Genomic DNA, 26451 nt, shown 5'->3' with positions numbered 1-26451 from the left:
CACCGCCATGATGGATCCACCATCAATTTTATTTTTGAAAAAATCCCATTCCATTTGAAGCATCATATTTGGTTTAAAACAAAACCTTTTTGTTTTCTATAGCAAGACTAAGCATCAGAAAACCTTTTAATAAAATAGGTAATCAAGGAATGGTAAACAGTTCCAAGGAAGGAAATGCAGCAATTGGTTTAGCACCCAACTCCTATCACCTAATGCATCATTCAAGTGATAAATAGTTTAAAATCACAAGGAAAAGGTAAATGCCCCGGGGCTTGCCTTGTGTTGTAGGGAATTCAGGATCTGTTCCACAGATATCAAAATAAAAACAACTCCCGGCAGTTGGAGTTTCTGTTGGTGGTGGTCTCTTCCTCTTCGACACTTACTTCTTCTTCGTTTTCTATACATAACCATATATATACATGAATGCTCATGTGATGGTACGAATATGTCGTTATATTAGTGATACATCAAGCTGTATCTTGAATACAACTTTCCTTCATGGTACACCTAAGTTACTAGGGTCTTCTAGGTTAACACCCTAGTAGGGTTAGGCAGTTTTATTCTAAGAAACTAGGGTTGTGAGGTTTTGGGATCAAACAATGTCCAAAACATGTCAAACTTCACCCAAGGGTTCTAATTATCATGTTAGGCTTACCTAAAAAGTTTTGTGAATTTTGGAGTTATCAAATCATTTCTAAAAATCCAAAAGTCTAGGTTTAGGCCTTCTTAAATACTAAATAACTCATGGTTGGGGCTAAAAATCTTGGAACTATTTTTATTAAATACTAGAGGGAATTAGGAATCTAGTAAAATTGGTCCCATGATTTTATCATTTTTCTATAATTTCCATTTTCCAAGTCTGACAGTAAACAGAAAAGGAAAAAAAATGAATAGTAACGGGCTCAAACCAGCCCGAGCCGGCCCATGAACACGGAAACACGCCCGTGTTGTCTGCTTTGCACAGAGGACCCTGGCTGTTTGAATAACTGGTTAAGAACCCTTTTCAATATTTACTTGTGTCTATGACATTCGCAGTTAGGCCCTCGAAGTTCTAATTCTTTACCGTACCAAGTCGACGACGGTGAACGGCGACGAGCACATCTCCGTCGAACTCGTACTGGTAGAAAAACGCAACGGCTAGGCCCCTCCTTTGTTCGACACCTAATTCCACCCACAGCAACCCTATTCCCTAAACTAATTGCACCAATCTGGGTAGGAATCTCTCTGTCCACGACGACGGCAAAAACCGAGAACAATCTGACGTGTTCTTGGTGATCCAAGGCAATCTAGTTCAATTAAACGGGTCTACGAGTAGCAGGGGACTCAAGCTAGGCTAGAACATCAAGCAAAGAAGCATGAACTGACCTACAGAGGGTTGGCCATGGCGAAGCGTTCACGGTGGCGTGGAAACCCAATGGGGGGGAAGAAAGGAATTGGGGTGCTATGGTGGCTAATCGGAGGCAAGGGCTGGTGCTCTGGCTTCATGACAACCTAGCGGAGCTTACTGGGGCATCAATTCATAGAGCTCAACTGCGGTGGCGCTCAATTTTGAGAAGATGTGCTGGAGGCCAGAGAGAGGGACTGACTTACAGCGGCATTCTACCGTGGCAGTCACTAGCTAAGGAGCTACGACGGTTACTGGGTACTCACCATGACTCGTGACAACGTGGTAAGACATCCTAAAGCGTGGCGCGATCGAGTGAATGGCGGCAACCACGGCGACGTCCATGCAGCCACGTCGACGGTGCAAGTGGGTACGGCAACAGGGCAAAACAGTGCTCCAAACTCATCCACGGTGAAAATCTTTCCACTGCTGATCGTAATCCACACCGCAGAGGGCACGAATCGCGGCGCCAGCATGAATCCGAACGAGGGGTTGCCGGCGGCGAGGTGCACTTCACCTGGGATCTTCTCCAGTTACTGTACCATTGGAATCCCATTCAGAGCGCCTGACAGAGCTAAATGAAGCTCCTTATTCTCCAATTTTTGTGTGACAACATGATCATCTGCCTGCAGAGAAATTGTTGTCCTACAATCCATCTTTGATTTTGTTATAGCACCCTCAATCAAACAATCACTGGATTATACTCAAATCTGATCCCAAAGCTCATCTGACTTCACTGTCTGTCCAGATTCAGTTTCAGGGTTGTCTGATAGCCAGACTTTAGGTCCATTTATTTCCAAATTTTGTATGTCACCAATGCTTAATTACTTAAGCAAAGTTGTACTCCTATCATAGCTCTACAAATTTGATGGGTTGTCCTAAGGTAAAATCCTTATGATTTTAGAGATACAGAGCTCCAAACATGAATCACTTTCACTGAATTTCAGAACTTAGTCACATAGGATTTCTTGGATCTTTTGTAAATAAGTCCAAATTTTATCACTCCACTTGAGAATTCTCCAATGTAAAAGTTATTTGGTTTATGATGTTCTATCACTTTGATATTTGCACTTTGGTCCAAAAGTGCCTAGAATTTACATTTACCCCCCTAGGGTTCAAATTAGGGTTTTCTAGGGTTTCCTTTAGGGTTTTGAGTACTTTAGGGTTTTTGTGTCATTAAAGTTTATCAACTTTGATATATTGTGAACATTTTTCATGGATTTTGAAATTTCTACCCATTTAGGCTTCACTTTCATCCATAAGTCCTAATTCAGGGTTAAGTACCCTACCTTAGGTTTAAGCACACATCAAGTCCTATCATCACAACTTGTTTGAAAATTTTACCTAGTGAATGCACTCTAGGTGTAACAAACACATGAAATGTCAATGCACATGATGTTATGCTCAAGTTTATTGCCAGTAACACCAGGGGTGTTACATCCTTCCCCCCATAAAAGAATCTCGTCCCGAGATTTAAGGTCCTAGGGTAAGTAATGGAAAAGGAAACGCGTCACATCTTTATTTCCTTACTTGTCTTACAGAGCAGGGGGTGGTATGGGGTTTGTTTCCACTTTACAATCAAATGTACACATCCTACAGATTACATGAAGCTAAAAACCTAGGAAAATTCTTTTCCAAGAAGTCTTGAGTCTCCCAGGTAGCTTCATCTTCAGTATGTTGGTTCCACTGTATCTTATAGAATTTAAGAGTCCTTTTTCGAGTGATCCTATCCTTCTGATCCAAAACTCGAATGGGATGTTCTGAATAAGTTAAGTCTGGTTCCAAGGCAACATCTACCACGTCGATGGTTCGATCAGGAACTCGAAGGCACTTCTTTAATTGAGATACATGGAACACATTATGTATTGCAGACAATGTTTCTAGCAGTTGAAGTCGGTATGCCACTGGCCCACATTGTTCAAGAATATGAAATGGGCCAATATATCGGGGTGCCAGCTTTCCTTTTACCCCGAATCGATTAACACCCTTCATTGGCGATACTTTCAGGGACACATGATCTTTGACTTGAAAGAGCAAAAGTCAGTGTTGTTTTTCTACATAACTTTTCTGCCGAGCTTGAGCTTCTTTCAAGTGGTGTCTTATCCGTTGAACCTTTGCTTCTGTTTCCTTGACTAAGTCAGGCCTAAAATTCCACCGTTCTCCAGGTTCTGACCAATTTAAGGGTGTCCGACACCGTCGTCCATACAGTGCTTCGAATGGTGCCGTTTTGATGCTCTCTTGATACCTGTTATTATAAGAAAATTCCACCAATGGCAGACAGTCATTCCATTTTTGCGGAAACTCCAGGACACACGCCCGCAACATGTCTTCAAGTATTTGATTTACTCTCTCAGTTTGTCCACTTGTTTGGGGATGATAGGCCGAATTGTGGAGCAACTTAGTACCCAGAGATTTGTGGAGCTCTTCCCAAAATTTGGATACAAATTGTGGTCCGCGGTCTGACACTATTGTTTTTGGAACCTCGTGTAAACTGAGAATACGAGCAATATAAAGTTCCACGTTTGTGGCCACTGTATACTTTACTTTGTCGGGAAGAAAGTGGGCGATCTTTGTAAGCCGATCAATTATAACCCATACAGAATCAAAACCTTTGACTGTTTTGGGCAATCCCACAATAAAATCCATACTAATGTCTTCCCATTTCCAAGTTGGGATGGGTAAAGATTGCAGTGGTCCAGCTGTCTTCATATGCACTGCCTTGACACGTTTACAGGTGTCACATCTTGCCACATAGCTTGCAATCTCAATCTTCATTTTTGTCCACCAATAGTGTTGCTTTAAGTCTTGATACATCTTAGTACTTCCAGGATGAATGGAATATCGACTAAGATGAGCTTCATCCAAAATTTGTTGGCGGACTTCAGCATCCTTAGGCACAACTATGCGATCATTACACCATATTATCCCTTGGTCATCTTTTCTAAAGCAATTGGTTTTGTCGGCTTCTATTTTCTCAAGAATATGCTTCATACCCTTGTCGGTTCTTTGGGCATCAATAATTCTCTATAGAAGAACCGACTCAAGCTTTAATTGTGTCAAAGTTCCGTGTTGTATCATTCCCAGTTTCAACTTTTCCATTTCTTGACATAGTGTGGTGTCAGGGGGTCCTTACCGTAAGACAATGACAGGAAGCTTTACGACTCAGCGCATCTGCCACCACATTGGCTTTTCCTAGGTGATAGTGGATTTCTTAATCATAACCTTTAATCAGCTTAAGCCATCTTCTCTGCCTCATGTTCAGTTCTGACTGGGTAAAGATATATTTCATAATTTTATGATCTGTATATAAATGACAAGTATTTCCCAGCAGATAATGACGCCATATCTTGAGGGCATGAACAACTGCAGCTAGTTCCAAATCATGAGTTGGATAGTGCTCCTCATGCCGGCGTAATTGTCATGAAGCATAAGCTATGACTCGGCCCTCTTGCATTAGGACACATCCGAGTCCATGGCCTGATGCGTCACAATACACATCAAAAGGTTTTTCTATATCCGGTTGAGCCAATACCGGAGCAGTGGTTAATAACACCTTCAGCTGCTCGAAGGCTTCATTGCATTTTGAGGACCAGTCAAACTTTGTATCATTCTTCAATAAACCCGTGATAGGTTTAACAAAATTGGAGAAATCTGGAATGAACCTGCAGTAATATCCAGCTAGTCCAAGGAAGCTTCGGACTTGATGTACTGTAGTTGGCGGTTTCCATTCTAGAATATCCTTGACCTTGTTGGGGTCGACCGCAATTCCTTTTGTAGATAATACATGTCCCAGAAACTAGATTTCTTCCAACCAAAATGTGCATTTGCTGAACTTAGCATATAATTGGTGCTCCCTTAAGCGCGTTAGCACGATCCGTAAGTGCTTAACATGCTCCTCTTCATTTTTGGAATAGATCAGGATGTCATCAATGAAGACCACCACAAATTTATCCAACTCGGGCATAATTACCAAGTTCATTAAGTATGTGAAGTGGGCTGGAGCATTTGTCAATCCGGAAGACATGACCAAATATTCAAATAATCCATATCGCATAGTGAATGCGGTCTTGGGTATATCTTCAGGTCGAATACGGATCTGATGATTACCTGATCTAAGGTCAATCTTGGAGAATACTCGGGCTCTAGTAAGCTGATCGAATAAGATATCGATCCGAGGAAGAGGGTACTTGTTCTTGATGGTGACCTCATTAAGGGGTCTGTAGTCCAAGCAGATTCGAAGTGTCTGATCCTTCTTCTTAACGAAAATTGATGGACATCCCCATGGTGATGAACTAGGCCTAATGATCCCCTTCTCAAGCAAGTCTTGGAGTTGAGTTTTGAGTTCTGCCAATTCATTAGGTGGCATTCGGTACGACCTTCTAGAAATAGGAGTCGTACTGGGCTTTAGTTCAATCACAAACTCTACATCCCTTTCCGGTGGGGTCGGCCAGAACCTGGCTGCAACAGCAATACTACTCCGCGCGATGCCGGAACCATCGACCACCGAAGGGCGGCGTATCCAGGGAGAGCTCAAGAATCTCCTGAAGGATGCCGCGGTCCGACGGGCCGAAAGCTCTGCCTCCCGAAGGCAGGGGTACCCCTCAGAGCATCGCGCCGCGACTTCCCGATTCATGCGGGAAGCCTCGGTCCACACCGGGCGCTCGCGCAACACAGCGCCTGCTGCCCCGGGTCGCCTCGGCAACGAGAACCACCACCGCAACCGTCGAGCCCACCTCGACGAGAGGGTGCGCCGAGGCTACCACCCGAGGCGTGGGGGACGCTACGACAGCGGGGAGGATCGGAGTCCCTCGCCCGAACCACCCGGTCCGCAGGCTTTCAGCCGGGCCATACGACGGGCGCCGTTCCCGACCCGGTTCAGAACCCCGACTACCATCACAAAGTACTCGGGGGAGACGAGGCCGGAACTGTGGCTCGCGGACTACCGACTGGCCTGCCAGCTGAGTGGAACGGACGACGACAACCTCATCAACCGCAACCTCCCGCTGTTCCTCTCCGACACCGCTCGAGCCTAGCTGGAGCACCTGCTTCCGGGGCAGATCTCCAACTGGGACGACCTGGTCCAAGCCTTCGCCGGTAACTTCCAGGGCACGTACGTGCGCCCTAGGAACTCCTGGGATCTCCGAAGCTGCCGCCAGCAGCCGGGAGAGTCTCCCCGGGACTACATCCGGCGATTCTCGAAGCAGCGCAACGAGCTGCCCAACGTCACCGACTCAGACGTCATCGGCGCGTTCCTCGCCGGCACCACCTGCCGCGACCTAGTGAGCAAGCTGGGTCGCAAGACCCCAACCAGGGCGAGCGAGCTGATGGACATTGCCACCAAGTTCGCATCTGGACAGGAGGCGGTTGAGGCCATCTTCTGGAAGGACAAGCAGTCCCAGGGCCGACAGCCGGAAGACGTCCCCGAGGCGTCCACTCAGCGCGGCACCAAGAAGAAGGGCAAGAAGAAGTCGCAAGCGAAACGCGACGCCGCCGACGCGGACCTTGTCGCCGCCGCTGAGTACAAGAACCCTCGGAAACCTCCCGGAGGTGCCAATCTCTTCGACAAGATGCTCAAGGAGTCGTGCCCCTATCATCAGGGGCCCGTCAAGCACAACCTTGAGGAGTGTGTCATGCTTCGGCGCCACTTTCACAAGGCTGGGCCACCTGCGGAAGGTGGCAGGGCCCACAACAACGACAAGAGGGAGGATCACAAGGCAGAGGAGTTCCCCAAGGTTCACGACTGCTTCGATCTACGGTGGGCCAGTGGCGAACGCCTCAGCTCGGCACCGCAAGCAAGAGCGTCGGGAGGTCTGCTCGGTAAAGGTGGCGGCGCTAGTCTACCTAGACTGGTCCGACAAGCCCATCACCTTCGACCAGGGCAACCACCCCGACCGCGTGCCGAGCCCGGGGAAGTATCCGCTCGTTGTCGACCCCGTCATCGGCAACGTCAGGCTCACCAAGGTCCTCATGGACGGAGGCAGCAGCCTCAACATCATCTACGCCGACACCCTTGGGCTCCTGCGGATCGATCTGTCCTCGGTCCGGGCAGGCGCGACGCCTTTTCACGGGATCATCCCCGGAAAACGCGTCCATCCCCTCGAGTTGGTCGGGTTCCGACTTCCTCCAACTTCCGAAGGGAAACCCTCACGTTCGAGGTGGTCGGGTTCCGAGGAACCTGCCACGTGGTGCTAGGGAGGCCGTGCTACGCCAAGTTCATGGCCGTCCCCAACTACACCTACCTCAAGCTCAAGATGTCGGGCCCCAACGGGGTCATCACCGTCGGCCCCACGTACCGACATGCGTACGAATGCGACATGGAGTGCGTGGAGTACGCCGAGGCCCTCGCCGAATCCGAGGCCCTCCTCGCCGACCTGGAGATCCTCTCCAAGGAGGCGCCAGACGTGAAGCGCCATGCCGGCAACTTCGAGCCAGCAGAGATGGTTAAGTCCGTCCCTCTCGACCCCAGCAACGACGCCTCCAAGCAGATCCGGGTCGGCTCCGAGCTCGACCCCAAATAGGAAGCAGTGCTCATCGACTTTCTCCGTGCAAACGCCGAAGTTTTCGTGTGGAGTCCCTCAGACATGCCTGGCATACCGAGGGATGTCGCCGAGCACTCGTTGGATATCCGAGCTGGAGCCCGACCCGTGAAGCAGCCTCTGCGCCGATTCGACGAAGAAAAGCGCAGAGCCATAGGCGAGGAGATCCACAAGCTGATGGCCGCAGGGTTCATCAAAGAGGTATTCCATCCCGAATGGCTTGCCAACACTGTGCTTGTGAGAAAGAAAGAGGGAAATGGCGGATGTGTGTAGACTACAATGGTCTAAACAAAGCATGTCCGAAGGTTCCCTACCCTCTGCCTCACATCAATCAAATAGTGAATTCCACTGCTGGGTGCGAAACCCTGTCTTTCCTCGATGCCTACTCAGGGTATCACCAAATCAGGATGAAAGAGTCCGACCAGCTCACGACTTCTTTCATCACACCTTTTGGCATGTACTACTACGTTACTATGCCATTCGGTTTGAGGAATGCGGGTGCGACGTACCAAAGGTGCATGAACCACGTGTTCGGAGAGCACATTGGTCGAACGGTCGAGGCTTACGTCGATGACATCGTAGTCAAGACGAGGAAAGCCTCCGACCTCCTTTCCGACCTTGAAACGACATTCCGGTGTCTCAAGGCGAAGGGTGTAAAACTCAATCCCGAGAAATGTGTCTTTGGAGTCCCCCGAGGCATGCTCTTGGGGTTCATCGTCTCCGAGCGAGGCATCGAGGCAAACCGGGAGAAAATCGCGGCCATCACCAACATGGGTCCCATCAAGGACTTGAAAGGCGTACAGAGGTCATGGGATGCCTTGTGGCTCTGAGCCGCTTCATCTCGCGCCTCGGCGAAAGAGACCTACCTCTGTACCGCCTCTTGAGAAAGGCCGAGTGCTTCACATGGACCCCTGAGGCCGAGGAAGCCCTTGGGAACCTGAAGGCGCTCCTTACGAACGCACCCATCCTAGTGCCTCCCTCTACCGGAGAAGCCCTCTTGATCTATGTCGCCGCTACCACTCAGGTGGTCAGCGCCGCGATCGTGGTTGAGAGACGAGAAGAAGGGCATGCTTTGCCCGTCCAGAGGCCGGTCTACTTCATCAGTGAGGTAATGTCCGAGACCAAGATCCGCTACCCACAAATTCAGAAGCTGTTGTACGCAGTGATTCTGACGCGGCGGAAGTTGCGACACTACTTCGAGTCTCATCCGGTGACTGTGGTGTCATCCTTCCCCCTGGGGGAGATCATCCAGTGCCGAGAGGCCTCAGGTAGGATTGCAAAGTGGGCGGTGGAAATTATGGGCGAGACAATCTCGTTCGCCCCTCGGAAGGCCATCAAGTCCCAAGTCTTGGCGGACTTCGTGGCTGAATGGGTCGACACCCAGCTTCCAGCAGCTCCGATCCAACCGGAACTCTGGACCATGTTTTTCGACGGGTCGCTGATGAAAACAGGGGCAGGTGCGGGCCTGCTCTTCATCTCGCCCCTCGGGAAGCACCTCCGATACGTGTTGCGCCTCCATTTCCCGGCGTCCAACAACGTGGCTGAGTACGAGGCTCTGGTCAATGGGTTGCGCATCGCCATCGAGCTAGGGGTCCGACGCCTCGACGCTCGCGGTGACTCGCAGCTTGTCATCGACCAAGTCATGAAGAACTCCCACTGTCGCGACCCGAAGATGGAAGCCTACTACGATGAGGTTCGGCGCCTGGAGGACAAGTTCTACGGGCTCGAGCTCAACCACATCGCCCGACAATACAACGAGACTGAGGACGAGCTGGCTAAGATAGCCTCGGGGCAGAAAACCGTTCCCCCGAACGTCTTCTCCCGAGACCTACATCAACCCTCAGTCAAGACCGACGACACGCCCAAGCCCGAGAAGGCCTCGGCTCAGCCCGAGGCACCCTCGGCTCAGCCCGAGGCACCCTCGGCCCCCGAGGGTGAGGCACTGCGCGTCGAGGAAGAGCGGAATGGGGTCCCGCCTAATCGAGACTGGCAGACCCCATACCTGCAATATCTCCACCGAGGAGAGCTGCCTCTCGACCGAGCCGAAGCTCGGCGACTGGCGCGGCGCGCCAAGTCGTTCGTCTTGCTAGGGGACGGGAAGGAGCTCTACCATCGCAGCCCCTCCGGCATCCTCCAGCGATGCATATCCATCGCCGAAAGCCAGGAGCTCTTACAAGAGATACACTCGGGGGCTTGTGGTCATCACGCAGCGCCTCGAGCCCTTGTTGGAAACGCTTTCCGACAAGGTTTCTACTGGCCGACCACGGTGCCCGACGCCACTAGAATTGTCCGCACCTGCCAAGGGTGTCAATTCTACGCAAGGCAGACCCACCTGGCCGCTCAAGCTCTGCAGACAATACCCATCACCTGGCCGTTTGCTGTGTGGGGTCTGGACCTCGTCGGTCCCTTGCAGAAGGCACCCAGGGGCTACACGCACCTGCTGGTCGCCATCGACAAATTCTCCAAGTGGATCGAGCTCAGACCCCTAAACAGCATCAGGTCCGAACAGGCGGTGGCGTTCTTCACCAACATCATCCATCGCTTTGGGGTCCCGAACTCCATCATCACCAACAACGGCACCCAGTTCACAGGCAGAAAGTTCCTGGACTTCTGCGAGGATCACCACATCCGGGTGGATTGGGCCGCCGTGGCTCACCCCATGACGAATGGACAGGTAGAACGTGCCAACGACATGATTCTGCAAGGACTCAAGCCGAGGATCTACAACGACCTCAACAAGTTCGGCAGGCGATGGATGAAGGAACTCCCCTCGGTGGTCTGGAGTCTGAGGACAACGCCGAGCCAAGCCACGGGCTTCACACCGTTCTTTCTAGTCTATGGGGCCGAGGCCATCTTGCCCACAGACTTAGAATACAATTCCCCGAGGACGAGGGCGTACGATGACCAAAGCAATCGAACCAACCGAGAAGACTCACTGGACCAGCTGGAAGAGGCTCAGGACATGGCCTTACTACACTCGGTGCGGTATCAGCAGTCCCTGCGACGCTACCATGCCCGAGGGGTTCGGTCCCGAGACCTCCAGGTGGGCGACTTGGTGCTTCGGCTGCGACAAGACGCCCGAGGGCGGCACAAGCTCACGCCTCCCTGGGAAGGGCCGTTCGTCATCGCCAAGGTCCTAAAGCCCGGGACATACAAGCTGGCCAAAAGTCAAGGTGAGGTCTACAGCAACGCTTGGAACATCCGACAGCTACGTCGCTTCTACCCTAAAGATGCTTTCAAGTTGTTCGTACACCTCGTTCACATACCAAGTCTAACCATCAAGGAAGGGTCATTCTTGCCTCGGCAAAGCCCGACCCTCCCTCGGGGGCTAGAAGGGGGGAACCCGCTCGGCGTCAAAATTTTCCTCGGAAAAGGTCTTTTCTGCCAGAACGTCTTTCGTGCTTTTCGACTACTTCGAAAGTGGGATCCTGAAAACGACGGAGTACACGTAAGCAGCCAAGGCCGACCGAGCCGAGGGACTCCTACGCCTCCGGGATACGGATACCTCACTCATCACCTTCTGCGATAAGTAACTCACGCTCGGATAAGCGATGCCGCTGACCGAACAAGTCTTAATGCTCGGGAACCTTTCTGCCTAAACAATTTTTCGTGCCTTCTCGACTATATCGATAGCAGAATCCTACGAACGAGTAAGAGTACACGTAAGCGGCAAGGCCGACCGAGCCGAGGGACTCCTACGCCTTCGGGATACGGATACCTCACTCATCACCTTCCGTGAAAAGTAACTCTCGCTCGGACAAACAATTCTGTTACCGACAAATAAGTCTTGATATTCGAAACAAGAGAAAAAGAAACGCATCTTTACAACACAATGACAGTATGTTTGGGCCTCGGCGACCGCAGAAAACATACGCACACTACAAGACAAACCGATCCTACAGGTTCGGACCTTGACGGAGGGGGAGCAGCAGCACCCTCGGCGTCAACTCCACCTTCGGCGAAGTCCGACCGAGCCTCGGACGACAACACGGGCGAAGGATCTCCGTTCCGAAGGACGACGTCAGCGCCATGCCCGGGCTATCGCCGCCAGGGTCTCCTCCAGGAATCCGGCCCGAGCAGACAGCTCGGCCGGCCGCCCCGAAGCCTCAGCCAGCTGTCCCCCGAGGACACCTGCCCGGCTCATGGCCTCGGCAACTCGACTCCGGCGCTGGTCCCGCTAGTGGACGGCCCGGCCAGGCTCCGGTCGACGAAGTCTTCTTTTCGAAGCCAACTCTGCCTCTGTCCACACTGACACCGCTGCCTCCGGCTCCGGCTCATCGAAGAGCGGCCGAGGGTTCCTTTAACTAAACAAGAGAAGCCTCGGGCGACAAGGCCGACCGAGCCGAGGGACTCCTACGTCTCCGGGATACGGATACCTCACTCGTCACCTTCGCACGAGGCGACTCACACTTGGTTAAGTGGTTCAGTTAGCCGACAGACGAGTCCTAGTGCTCGAAATGAGGAAAAAACACGGCTTCACGCCAAAATACATACATTAAAGCCACAATGAACAGACACCGGCATTCAAGGTGTCATTACAAATGGAACTCCGGTTCCGCCCCCGCGGGTATGAACAACCTCCACACCGGAGAGCCTGCGGGGCGACAAGCTCCGGGCAACTCGCCAGCGACCTCTGCAGCAGCAGCCATGGTCCCAGGACGGACGCAGCCACCGGAAGGCTCTCGTTCACGTCCCCACTCAAGGGATGCGAACCAGACATTAAAGCCAAAGAGCCGGAGGTCGGTCCGTAGGTGGCGCTGACGGCCTTGACGGCGGAGAAGCTTTCTCCAGCTGCCACCACGTCAGCACCGACGGCGGTGTCCGCCTGTCCACCAACGCCGCACCAGCGAGTGCGGGCCGCTCCAAAGCGCACCGGCAGGTCCTCGCTCCCGTCCTCGCCACAAAAGCGAGAACAGAGGACGGAATGTTGTATCCTAGCTGGGTAGCAACAGTTTGCCTTCCCCGGCATGGCTGGAGGACGCCTCCTCCGCAGAGCTGGAGGATGGTTTCCACCCCTAGAAGCTGGAAGAAGAGGTGGTCCGCCGACCTGCGCGGGAGCTGGAGCTCTGGCTCGCCTCGCCCTCCGCCCCAGCCAGGATGATGAAGATCCTTGAAGCTGAGGGCGGGGCAGAGGTCGCAGCCCGGCTTGCTTCTCCCCACCATCGAACTGGTGGTCACCGTCTTGGGTGATCACCGGCGAGGAGATGCAGCTGGGCTGCCTGATGAAAATCCTTGAAGCCAAGCGATGGCTGAAAGGTACCAACTTCCGCGAAGTTGCGTTCCTCCAATGACGACAAGGCGGAAGAACCGCGGGCGCTCCCCATCCGGGGGCTCGGAAGGTGGAAGGACGCAATGCATGAAGGGAGTATGAAGACATGGTTGCCTTCCAAGGTGGCCACCCTCCTTTTAAAGGCAACTCTCCCCACTTGCGTCCTCAGCCGTCGCGGACTGAGTCTTCTCCAACACGCTCCAAGGTCCTCCCCCTATGACACGGGGGCTGGGCCCCACGCGTCATGCAAGCTGGCCCAAGGTGGAAGAAGCCAAACCGCCATGCGCGGTGCGCGCAACTGCCCAGCAGTTACAAGCACTCCTCCACTATCGCCTGGACCAGCGGGTGAAAGGGCGGACCGCCATGCAGGCGGCATGCAACCGCACCAAGGGGGCGCACCCTTTCGACTTTGATGCGTCCAGCATGGAGGCTCAGGTCCACACGTCATGTAACCGGTGCGCCGGTTACTACGTGCAAGAAACTGCACCGCCACTCGCGCCAGTACCGCGCCTTCTCAACTGCGGAACCGATGCCGCGACTCGAGGCGACCCTGCGCATGACCCAACTATGCCAACCGAGCACATCGGTCACGGGTCAGTCAGCCGCGGGAGAAGGCGCGACGGTCGATACGGCCAGAAATGGGCCGACAGTAATGGCGGTGGCAGGAAGGCGAAAGCAGCGGTCAAGTCGTCAGCAAGCTCACGTCCCCTCCTGGGACAGCGAGAGAACCCTCTCCCACGGCGTGAAGACGACGTTCCCGTGTTCCATTCCTCGAACGGCTCGCGCACGCACAACGGCTGCCCCGCGAACCACTCGTCCTGTCGCATTAACTCTGCGGCAGGACAGGCGGCACCTTTGGCAGGCGAAGCAGGCGACGCTTCACCTCCGCCATAATGACCGCGTCAAAAAAGGTGCGCCATGTCGTTCAATTTCGTATCCTTTTCCACTTCCTCTTTCTCTCTCTTGCCACAGGGACCGGGAAAGGGGATACTCCGAAAGGGATCCTTCTCCGTGAAGGAAGCGGGCCCCGAGCCCCCCTACTGATCAGAGGTTCGAAGGCTGGCCCCTCGGAAAGGTTCAACAGCCGCCTCAGAGCACTCGGGCTCCACGCCCACTACTGATCAGAGGTTCGAAGGCTGGCCCCTCAGAAGGGTTCAACAGCTGCCTCAGAGCACTCGGGCTCCGCGCCCACTACTGGTCAGAGGTTCAAAGACTGGCCCCTCGGAAGGGTTCAACGGCCGCGCTCAGGCCACTCGGGCTCCGCGCCCACTACTGATCAGGGGTTCGTAGGGTGGCCCCCGAAGGGTTTGACAGCCGCCTCAGATGTAGAGCGAGGGATGACCCTGGGTACGTTCGATACATAACCAAGGCTCGGGCTACGCTCCCGAGGTGCCCTAGGACATTTCCGAGACCGACGGGAACGATTTTGTAACGGAGTCCCACCAGAGGGAGGCATCGAGCCCTCAGACCCCGTCAAAAGGGGACCGGGTCTGGCAAATCACCCGCAGGTACTTTTGGAGCGCGCCTCCGGGCTACTAGCCGACCCCTAATGAATGGGGCACGAGCGTGCACTCGTATTACTCGTTAGCAACTCACTGGAGACACCATGTTCGGCGTCCTCCGAGGGCAACATGGCGCTTTCCACCCCCCCTCCTCCTTGCGGAAAGGTGACGCAGGGGCGTATGTAAAAAAGCCGAGTTTGTCCTTGACCATCCTCTCGCTCTGTGCGGAGGCTCGGGGGCTGCTCTCGCAAACCCGGCTCCAGCCAAACCGTTGACAGCGTCAACATACCAGCCCGAGAACTTGGGACTCGACTGTGCAACCAGGCTATGGCCAGTTTGCATGAGGGAACAACCAGACCGACCGAAGCATCACGAAACGCACTAAGACCTCGAAGGAGTCAAACCACTCCTCCGAGGCCTCGAGGGCTACACTCCAAGCGAGTATCAACACTCCCTTCGAGGCTCGGGGGCTACTGTCAGGGACCATAATTAGGGGTACCCCCAAGACTCCTAATCTCAGCTGGTAACCCCCATCAGCACAAAGCTGCAAAGGCCTGATGGGTGCGATTAAGGTCAAGGCTCGGTCCACTCAAGGGACACGATCTCGCCTCGCCCGAGCCCAGCCTCGGGCAAGGGCAGCCGACCCCGGAGGATTCACGTCTCGCCCGAGGGCACCCTCAAGAAACGGACACACCTTCGGCTCGCCCGAGGCCCAGTCTTCGCAGAGAAGCAACCTTGGCCAGATCGCCACGCCAACCGACCATATCGCAGGAGCATTTAATGCAAGGATGGCCTGAAACCTTATCCTGACACGCGCTCTTCAGTCGATAGAGCCGAAGTGACCGCAGTCACTTCGCCGCTCCACTGACCGACCTGACAAGAAGACAGCGCCGCCTGCGTTGCTTCGACTGCTGTGCCACTCGACAGAGTGAGGCTGACAGCAGCCAAGTCCGACCTCGGGCGCCATAGGAAGCTCCGCCTTGCCCGACCCCAGGGCTCGGCCCCCGTCTCGGCCTCGGACGATGGACTCCGCCTCGCCCGACCCCAGGGCTCGAACTCAGCCTTGGCTCCGAAAGACGACGAACTCCGCCTCGCCCAACCCCAGGGCTCGGACTCAGCCTCGGCTCCGCAAGACGATGAACTCCGCCTCGCCCGAGCCTAGGGCTCGGACTCAGCCATGGCCTCGGACGACGGTCTCCGCCTCGCCCGACCCGGGGCTCGGACTCGACCTTGACCTCGGAAGACAGACTCGACCTCGACCTCGGAGGAGCCTCCGCCTCGCCCGACCCAGGGCTCGGACAGACCACGTCACAGGGGAGGCCATCATTACCCTACCCCTAGCTAGCTCAGGCTACGAGGAACAAGACCGGCGTCCCATCTGGCTCGCCCCGTTAAACAAATAATGATGGCGCCCCGCGTGCTCCATGACGACGGTGGCTCTCAGCACCTTACAGAAGCAAGGAGACGTCAGCAAGGACTCGACAGCCCCGACAGTTGTCCTTCCGCAAGGCTCCAGCGCTCCTCCGACGGCCACGATATCACATGAACAGGGTGCCAAAACCTCTCCGGCTGCCACGACGGCATGTACTTAGGGCTCTAGCTCCTCTCTGCTAGACACGTTAGCACACTGCTACATCCCCCATTGTACACCTGGGCCCTCTCCTTACGCCTATAAAAGGAAGGTCCAGGGCTCTCGTACGAGAAGGTGGGCCGCACGGGAGAACGGGACGACGCGTAAAGTCTCTCGCTCTCTCCCACGCGGACGCTTGTAACCCCCTACTGCCAAGCGCACCCGACCTGGCCGCAGGACAACACGAAGGCCGCGGGTTTCCCCTTTTGCCTATCTCCTTTTCCCCCCTTCGTGCTCCGTCTCGCGCCGACCCATCTGGGCTGGGACAAGCGGCGACAATTTACTCGTCGGTCCAGGGACCCCCCCGGGGTCGAAACGCCGACAATAGCGTTGTGGCAATGACGCATGGGCCCGGCCGATCAGGACTTTCTTCCTGCGGAAATCACGCACGCACAATGAAATACCGTGATTCCTTGGTGCTATGGGGCAACCGGACTCTTCGAACCGTGCGACGTTTGACCCAGCGCCACACACCCTGCTCTTCATTAAATAGTGTCGTCTGTTCCTCTCGCGAAGCCAACCTCCGAACTCACCATCTGCGCCGAGCATAATCAGGTTAGGTTGCCGCCAGCGCTCCACAAAATTGCTTGGACTTGGGCCCTGATGAGTATCTCGCCTGAAGTGTCTGGGGCCAGGGATCATTCCAGGTGGAGTGTCCGCGCGGTGGAGGCCTCACCACCATCGAATTGCTCGCTGGAGCAATTACTTCACCACCGGGCCGCACCTTCGTGTGGTCGGACTCCTTCACCGCTTGACCGCCGGTGAGTATAACCTCGTTGCCTCCGCTAGATTCTGCTCCATGTGTAATGTCGTTCAAAGGGTCAGATGGAGCACTGGTTCACTGGGTCTTCGCGCGCCGGCGGGATTGCCGCCATTGTTGACCGCGCGGTGCCACGATTGTACATCGTCAGGGTAGGGGACGAGTCTCAGTCGTGGGATCTTAATCCTAGGGGTAAGATGAGGGCTCAGGTCGCGGCCGACTTACGGATTGGGGAATGCCACACTATCGAGATCGTAGGGCCAGGGAGCGGGCATGGTTGCACTGAACTGGATCTGTGAGATTTAGATCGCACAGTCTCGGTTGCATAACGGTACGGACGGCTGCGATTTAATCGTGACCGTTCGTTTTGATCGGACGGTTGAAGTAATCTGATACCCCTTCACTCGGTGGTTTTATAATAGAGACCCCGCGCAATATATGATTCAACCCGTAGTCCACGTAGCAGTACTCTGTGTCTTCGAGATTCTTGCACCATGGCCCCTAGTGTTTCCTTAAATTATGCGCCCAGTCCAAAGAGTTGGAAAATCAGAGAAAATTAATTAGAAATGGATTTTAGTGCAAAAATAATTACTAGAACTTGTATAAATCATAGAAAATTCATAAGAACTCCAAATTGATCCATTCCAGTTTCTATAATTTTGTAATATTATTGTCTATCATTTAGTGTCTCTTTTTTTACATGAAAACCATATTAAAATGTATCTCTTAATTAATCTTGTATCAAATACATAAAACCTTCAGAAATTCATAACTTAAAATCTATAACTCCAAAATTAATGATTCATGTTCCTATGATCTTATTTCAATATGTAGATTATTAATGTGTATTTTGTTTACATGTTTCGTGTGATGTTAATTTTGTCCATACGATGTTTGTTTTATTGCTACGACTAGCAGTGAGGTCACGAGAATCTGTGGATCATCCTGGTACCTGGAATCTCAAGTCCTAGGCAAGTTGTGCCCTTGACCATATTTATTACCCACTAATGTTCTTTAATATCACTTATTCATGCATATGTTTAATTCTGATGGGACCCAATAGGTCACCCTAGTCTGATTATCTTTTACCTTGTTTACCCCTGAATCACTTGGGTAGTTTTGCTATTTCTTTATATGGTTTTGGGTTAATATTTCATTATATCCATGTTCCAATTATTCTATTATATTATTTATGTTCATGTCAAGATCATTATATTATTTTAATTGGAACATGAAGCTTAACATGAGAAACACGTGCCACCACAAGGGTGGAATGGGAAGCGAAGGCACAAGGGTGGAATGGGACGCCCTTGGCTGACTAATTAAGAAAGCTAGTGGAAGACTACCTTACCCGAAAGGGGCAAGGGCAGTAGGGGAGTTGCATGCAGGGAGGTTCTCGGGTTGATTTTGCTGCGATGTCGGTCAGACGAGGGCTTTTTGCAAGTGCTCTTCCCATAAACTGTAGCGGGTTTTCGAAAGCTAGTGGAACTTTGTAAAGGCCTCGTAGTGTTACCCAGCCTCAGTTCTTTATTAGAGGTGTATGGGATTCATGACCCCTTGGCAGATGGGTAACATGACTTGTGGGTAAAGGGTACAACCTCTGCAGAGTGTAAAACTGGTATACTAGCCGAGCTCACGGTCATGAGCTGCTTAGGACTCTCGCATGATTAAATTATGGAACTAAATTCAATTTGTCATATGCATTGCATGGGATTTATTATTAATTTGTTATATTATTCTTATTATGGTTTGGTATTTACTTACATTTATTAAGTGCTAATAAATTTTGACCAACTTATTCAAACCAATGCTCAGCTTTAACCCCTATTGTTGATCAGCATTACACATCACATGAACTCCCACCATTGGTGAGTTCATGCCACATTATTCCCCACAACTTGTTGAGCGATGAACATGTGTGAGCTCACCCTTGCTGTCTCACACCCCCCACAGGAGAAGAGCAGGTGGTTCAAGTGGAGCCACACAACGAGGAGTTGGACTTGATCTAGGTGGCGTCTCCCAGTTGACTTTATGGCACCAAGGATGGACTTTAGTTCGTTTTATATTTATCTTTTATTTTGTAAGACTTCCGCTATGTAATAAGTACTCTGATTATATTGTGACATTTATCTATATAAACTATGTTATTATATATGTTGTCTTCTTTGGCGCATATATGAGATGCACCCGGCTTTGTCCCGTAAATCCGGGTGTGACAAGTTGGGCCGCAGACTGGGTCACAGGCCCAGCTAGCGCTCTTTCCTTCTCCTTTTCTTTTTCTTTTTTTGATTTTCTTTTCAAACTCCAAATTCAAGCCAAGCTCTAATTGCTGTTTTAAATTTTCAGTTCCCAATTTTCAAACAAGGTTCTGTTGCAAATGATATTTATACGGCTTACTTCCATATTTATTCTATATTTCCATTTTAAAAGTCTAAATGTCATTTTAGGGTTCAACCCAGGTTCTCACCTTATTATATTTCTAGTGATATTATCTTTATCTTTATTAGATGCACAAACAAAACTCCAACATGATGCATGTATTATTGAGGAACTATTCACTTTTAAATATGTTTCCTAATAGTTCTTATGAATGGGAGAGCATTACACATAGGGTTTTATTTATCTCTCTATTTTTCCAAAGTTGGGTATTACACCAAGCAAAGACATCCTTGTTATTGAATAAGAACTTTAACAAAGCCTTTTCTTGTTCCTCAAACAATTGGGATCCAAACAACACTTTCTGTTCAGCTATGTCTTCGCACAATAGCATAGACTTTGGTTGATCTGCCGAAGTAGCCTTATATCTTATGTACTTATGCTGCTGGTGAGCTTCGGCTTCGTCTATATTTTGAATGACCCTGGAATCCATCCAATTCCCTTCATCCCTTCTAGTAGCCTCTTGGCTTCCGTGCACAACAATATGGCCCTGATCTGATGTTATCTTCATAAACAAATATGCTGGATGAAGTATTGCTTCGAAAGCATTCAATGTCCCTCGCCAAATGATTGCATTGTAAGGAAAATCCATGTCTACAATGTCAAATACAACTTGCTCTGTTCTGGTGTTGTGTACATAGCCGAAGGTGATTGACATTGTTATTTTTCCAAGTGCCACTATCTATTTTCCTCCAAAGCCACACAGGGGGTGGGTTGCATCATGTATTTTGTCATCTTGTTCTTGCATCTGTCTAAAGGCTTTTGCAAAGATAATGTCTGCTGCACTACCCGTGTGTCACACTCGGATGCAAGACCCGGGCGCGAACATAAACATCAAGTGTGTTAGGACCAAGTCTTACACATATGATGACTCATGGTATAGAAACGAATGTCCCATCTTTACTATATAATAGGAGTTATGTACAAAATAATTAAGTAATTACATCATACGAAGACAACGATCTAGCAACCCCAAAGTTGACTGGGAGACGATGGCATCATAGCATCCTCCATGCGCCTCATCCTACGATACATGTTCTTGACTTGTGGGGGGTGTGAGACAGCAAGGGTGAGCTCACATATGTTCATCGCTCAACAAGTTGTGGGGAATAATGTGCATGAACTCACCAAAGGTGGGAGCTCATGTGAAGTGTAAGGCTTACCAAAGAGGATGGTTAAAGTTGAGCATCCTTTTAAAGTTGGTCAAAATTTTATTAGCAGTTACTAAGTATAGGTAGGTACCAAACCAGAGTAATAATAGATCAAAATTCATAAAAACCACAATGCAATGCAAATAACAAATTGAATTTAATTCTATAAGTTAATCATGCAAGTGTCTTGAGCTGCTCATGACCGCGAGCTTGGCTAGTATACCATTTTTACGCTCTGCATAGGTGGTACCCTTTACCCACAAGTCATGTTACCCATCTGCCACGGGGTTGTATGGGCCCCATACACCTCTACTAAGGAAGCGAGGCAGGGTAACACTACGAGGCCTTTACAAGGTTCCACTAGCTTCCGAAAACCCGCTACATTTTCTAGGAAGAGCAATGCAGGAATCCCTCGTATGATTGCCATCGCAGCAAAATCATTCCGAGAGCCTCCCTACACGCCTACTCCCCTACTGCCCTTGCCCCTTTCGGGTAAGGTAGTCTTCCACTATCTTTCCAAATTAGTCAGCCAAGGGCGTTCCATTCCACCTTTTGGCAGCACGTGTTTCTCAAGTTAGGCTCGATGTTCCAATTAACATAATGGTCTTATCATGAACAGAAATAGAACAATAATAATAAATAATGACCATGTGTATTAGTTATCTCAACACCCAAAACCATATATAGCAATAGCAAAGACTACCCAAAAGTTCAGGGGTAAACAAGGTGTAAACATAACCAAACAAGGGTGACCTATTGGGTCCTATCAAAATTAAGCCTATGCATGCCAAAATGATTATAGAGAACATTATTGGGTAAATAAAAGTGATCTAGGGCACAACTTGCCTTAGACTTGAGATTCCCAGGTATCAGGATGATCTTCAGATTCTCGTGAACTCAATGCTATTTGTAGCAATACAAACAAACATGGTATAGGAAAAATTAACATCATGCCAAACATAAGAACAAACTGCATAATAATCATCTACGCGTCTCTACGAGATCGTGGGTTCGAGAACCACTAAATTTGGAGTTACGGAGACAAAGTTATGATTTTCCGAAGTCTTTACGTGTTTGGTACAAGAATAACCAAGTGATTAATTTAAATCTAGGGTTCATGATAAAATAGAGTTACCAAGTGATAAACAATATTAATACCCAATTAATGCATCTATAGTGGGTTAAAAGGAGTTGAATGAATTTTCAATGAATTAAACAAGATTCTAGAACTATTTTAACACTAAAAATCTCTTTTTATTAACTTTACTCATTCTCTTTAATCCAAGGTATGACCTGATTAAAAGTCCTATTCTAGTCAGATTATAATTATAGGCCAAATTAGCTTTGATTAGGAAGGTAAATCTATTATTCATAGGACAAACCATTATCTAATTATAAAAGTATGTGATATGACACAATTAAGGCTATTACTGCGTAGACAATTTTATTACAAGGCTATCACAACTTGAACGAATTAAATCAGAGTTAAAATGAATAAGATATGGATTAACTAAGTTTATTGCATTATTTTCATACTTAAAATTAATTTTTGCATTTAATTTTATGAATCACACATAACCTAGGACTGCGGATTGCAATACCTAAGACTTCGGGGTTTAATTTGATAAAATTAGACTGGGCTGTAATAGCTTTAAAGCAGCAGAGGAGCGTGGGTTGATTTCTATAAAGTTCAGGGGCTCTTTAGCAAAACCGATCGGTTGACCAACCACGGCGCAAACAGGGTCATCCATTCACAGATCTGTGGCCCAGATTCACCCCACGAAACGGTATGCGCGCTTCCAAATTGCAACCCTCGCCCCCAGATCCAACGGTCAGGGATTCATCTCCCCCATTCCCGACTAAGACAAGGGCAGGGTGGCAACGCTAACCCCAGCGACGGCGAGTTCGCCGGATATGGTGAACCTGATGCCCCAGGCCTAAACCTCGATCCCCACGACTCTGCATAAAGGCTAGAATTTCCCAAATCCATTAACATACTTCTCGCAGTCGATAACCGTGCACCCAGCCCGACTCCGGTGAGCAGCAGCATACCACCCATGTCAACACCGGTGAGGCCCCAAACTCACTGCACCAGAACCCAAAACTATCCCTCATCCGAACCTACGCGAAACGGAGGTGCGAGTGGACATATACCAGAGGTCGTACCGGTGGGATGGCGCACGAAGCCTTGTGCCCGCGTGCGGGCGGCGCGATGGTGGAGAATAAGACGGTGAGAAATCCTCCCCTCGCACCGATCACCAAATCTCCCGGACGCGACACCACTAGTGCGGTCAGGGATGCTAGGCGACATATCCTGGCCACCAACCGAGAACAGTCGAGGCACAGTCGTCGAGTTCGGCGGCGGTGGCACCCCAATACACGACGGGCGACGGCGAGGAGTCCCTGGCCTAAAAGTCTTCCTGCAATACCTACGGAGTTAAGAGGAGGATGCGGACGCGATCACCGGCATGCCCTATATATCCACGAGGAGCCCAACCGAATGTTGCTCGGCTGGCGAAGACCGCGGCAAGGATCACGTCCACTTATGTTGTGATTCAGTGGAGTTGGGTGACTGGGTTCGGTATTGTTGTGGATGACACAGGGGCCCACCGGACGGTGAGTGAGACTGAGCCCACACTACCAGAGCGAGTGTTGGCCAAGCAGCCGACGACTCAGCGATAGGGATGGCAGTTGGACCCGTGGGTATGGATACCCGCGGGTTTCGTACCCACCGGATATGGATACGGGTACAAAAACTCACCCGTGGGTCCTATCGGGTCGGATACCCGAAATACATCGGGTCGGTTATGGGTAACATACTTTACCCACGGGTATCCAGTGGATACCCGAAATACCAATATACCTCTTTAAATGTGCTACATCCACTAAAAATGTGCTACATTCACTAGAAAAACTCACTCGCATGTGTTGTTGATTAATGAATATTAATTTGTGTTGTGTTAACAGTCAACTGTAATGTAATCGAGACCAATGAGACATTGACAATGTTATAACTGTCAATTGTCATGAACTCATTAAGCTTTTATTCTCTATACCCAGATTTAAATTTATTGGATGTGATAATTATGAGTTGAGATATTGTATCGACGTATAACCAAATATAGTCATTCTCGTGTTGCATTGGTGCTTAGATGTAAACTAAAATATTTTATGCATTTATTATAACACTGACCGAATGTTATTTAGTCTACAGTAACATATCCACTGGATACCCGATACCCGGTGGATACCCGATGGACATGGGTATGGGTACAGTTTCTCGCACGATTGGCTTGGTGGGTATGGATATTTGTATAAGTCTCGGGTACAATTTCGGGTCAGGTATTATTATACCCGAACAAAACTCGACCCGCTGCCATCCCTACTCAGCGACGCGCGCGCGGGTGTGGCCGTCTAGTGCAGTTGGCCCATCCGGCAGCAGGTCACGAGGGCATGTGGCGAGTCGGGTGAGGCTGACACTAGGACCCTTCTTCGAGAGTCACGGGTTCGGCCAGCGCGCGAGAGCCAGAGCAACTGACGCCCGGGCCCTACATGGCAGCGCGAGTGAGCGAAGAAAGAGGTGGGTCGGCTGGCTGCGGGATTTGGGCCTGCGAGCGGAATGAAAGAGCTGGGCCGAAATAAGTGAAGTCAGCCCAAGCGCAGGTAAGTTTTTCTATTTGTTCTTTTCTTTTCTTTTTTTTAAATTTCAGATATCCAAATCAAATTTAAATTCTTATTTTGAACTTAAATTTTCCAAGTGCCAAAATTAATACTAATGTGAATATAATCTCTGTTGTTTACTATATTATTATTTATTTTCCTTATCATTTATTTATGGAAGGAATAAATGGTTTCATTAGAAACCCCCTTTCTCATTTTCCCATTTTATGTTTTCATTTAAAACTGGGGCTCTAATTTGTTTTGTCAATAAAATGCATTACCACAAAACTATTGACAAGAGGTCAACTTTTCTTTATCTATTTATTAGTTGCTTAACTAATTTAATGTTATCAATTGATTATGAATAGGAAAGGCCCTTATAAATTCTCAAAGGTTTCAAAAATTCTAGAAACATTATCCTAGATATTTTTTTTCTTTATTTTATTATTTCATAATATTTTTTTCTTCTACCAAATTTTAGGTATTACACCGTGTCTATAAGGACATAGTGTACCAAGAACCATTTAATGACACATGATATGACCATGGCATCATTATGAGGGTAATCCTTAAGCTGAAGATCTTCTTGAGACAATGTAATCGGCACATGGGATCATTTGGATTTTATGAAGGGTCCTTGTACTCCAACATGTTGTACTCTTCTCTGTGCTTCCTTTTTTTCTTACTGGCTGGTTCGAAGCTTAAACCACCTGTGATTGGGAGCACTAACTTCGTGGCCGAAGGTGACACAGCTTGATCACCTTGCAAAGCCATTGTCGTGGTCATGAAAGTGAGTTCACTTTCGATGGACGCAAATGTTGGTCACATGTTTCTGATTGCTGTGAATCATAAAACAAGGCAACACGATCATTAAACGTTAGAGACCTTCGTCCTTCAAAGCATTATCTCTCTTTGGGTATAATGAATCTGGGAAGAAGGTCATGAAGAAAGTATCTTCATCATTCGCAAAAATGAAAATATAATTACAGATGTAATATTATATTCATTTATTTCGTATTCATTACTTAAACAAATATTAATATTCATATCATATATTAACAAACTGATGTATAATGTGCATTACATTAATACCTTCGGCTTGCTCGAAGGAGAAAACGAGAGTGTGATCTCAATTCTGGCGTGAACAGTATGAGGGGTATTGTTCACCTATTTATAGGCATGAGATGCAGCCCGGGTAAAAATACATTTATGACCTTAACATGTAGACATAATCCTAATACAAAACATCAGGGATTAACTAGTCTTTTCCTCTTTGGCTCAACATCATGTTTGACCTTCATAACCACCTTAAGCCGAAGTTGTCATCCTTTGCCGCTTAACGCATGCTTGTTGTAGCTTCAGCATTCAATCTTGTTGCTTACAGACAATATATTCGTCTTGAGGACCTTCGGTAGAGAAGGAGACCCCCAACAGCATCAACTCAACAACCTCATCCTCAACCGCAAGTGCAAATGCCATAGATGCCAAGAGACAAGCGTGAGGAGTTCATGACATGTCATCCCCCTATGTGTACCCACTCTGCAGACCCGGTAGACGCCGAAGACTGGCTGCGCACAATGGAGCGGGAACAACTCAGTCTTGGTGGGAGTCCTACCTCGCCACCCATGCCAACCCTGAAGCTATCACTTGGGAGGAGTTCAGAGACAACTTCCGCCGGTACCACGTTCCAGAAGGCCTGATGATAGTGAGGAAGGAGGAATTCCTGGCACTAAAGCAAGGACCCTGTCTATCAGTGAGTACAGGGATAGATTTCTGCAACTATCTCACTATGCACCCAAGGATGTCAACACTGATGCAAAAAACAGTATAGGTTCTCGAGAGGTCAGGTTGACACCCTGCACTACCAGTTGATGAACCATACCTTCCCTACCTTCCAACATCTGGTTGATAGAGCAATAATGACTGAGAGGAAGCATAAGGAGATGGAAGATCGGAAGTGCAAGATTGGTGGACCGTAGGTCGGGAGCAGCAACCGCCCCTGTTTCTCAGGTAATCCACCCCAGCAATTCAAGTAGAGTCACCCTCAAGGATATCAGCACTAGAACCAGCGTCCGCAACAGCAGCAATTCCAAAGGCAGATCCCTCAGCAGCAGCAGTAGTAC

The sequence above is a fragment of the Zea mays genome, chromosome 10 (assembly GCF_902167145.1).
Source record: "Zea mays cultivar B73 chromosome 10, Zm-B73-REFERENCE-NAM-5.0, whole genome shotgun sequence".
Classification (NCBI taxonomy): Eukaryota; Viridiplantae; Streptophyta; class Magnoliopsida; order Poales; family Poaceae; genus Zea; species Zea mays.
This window is presented reverse-complemented; position numbering follows the sequence as displayed.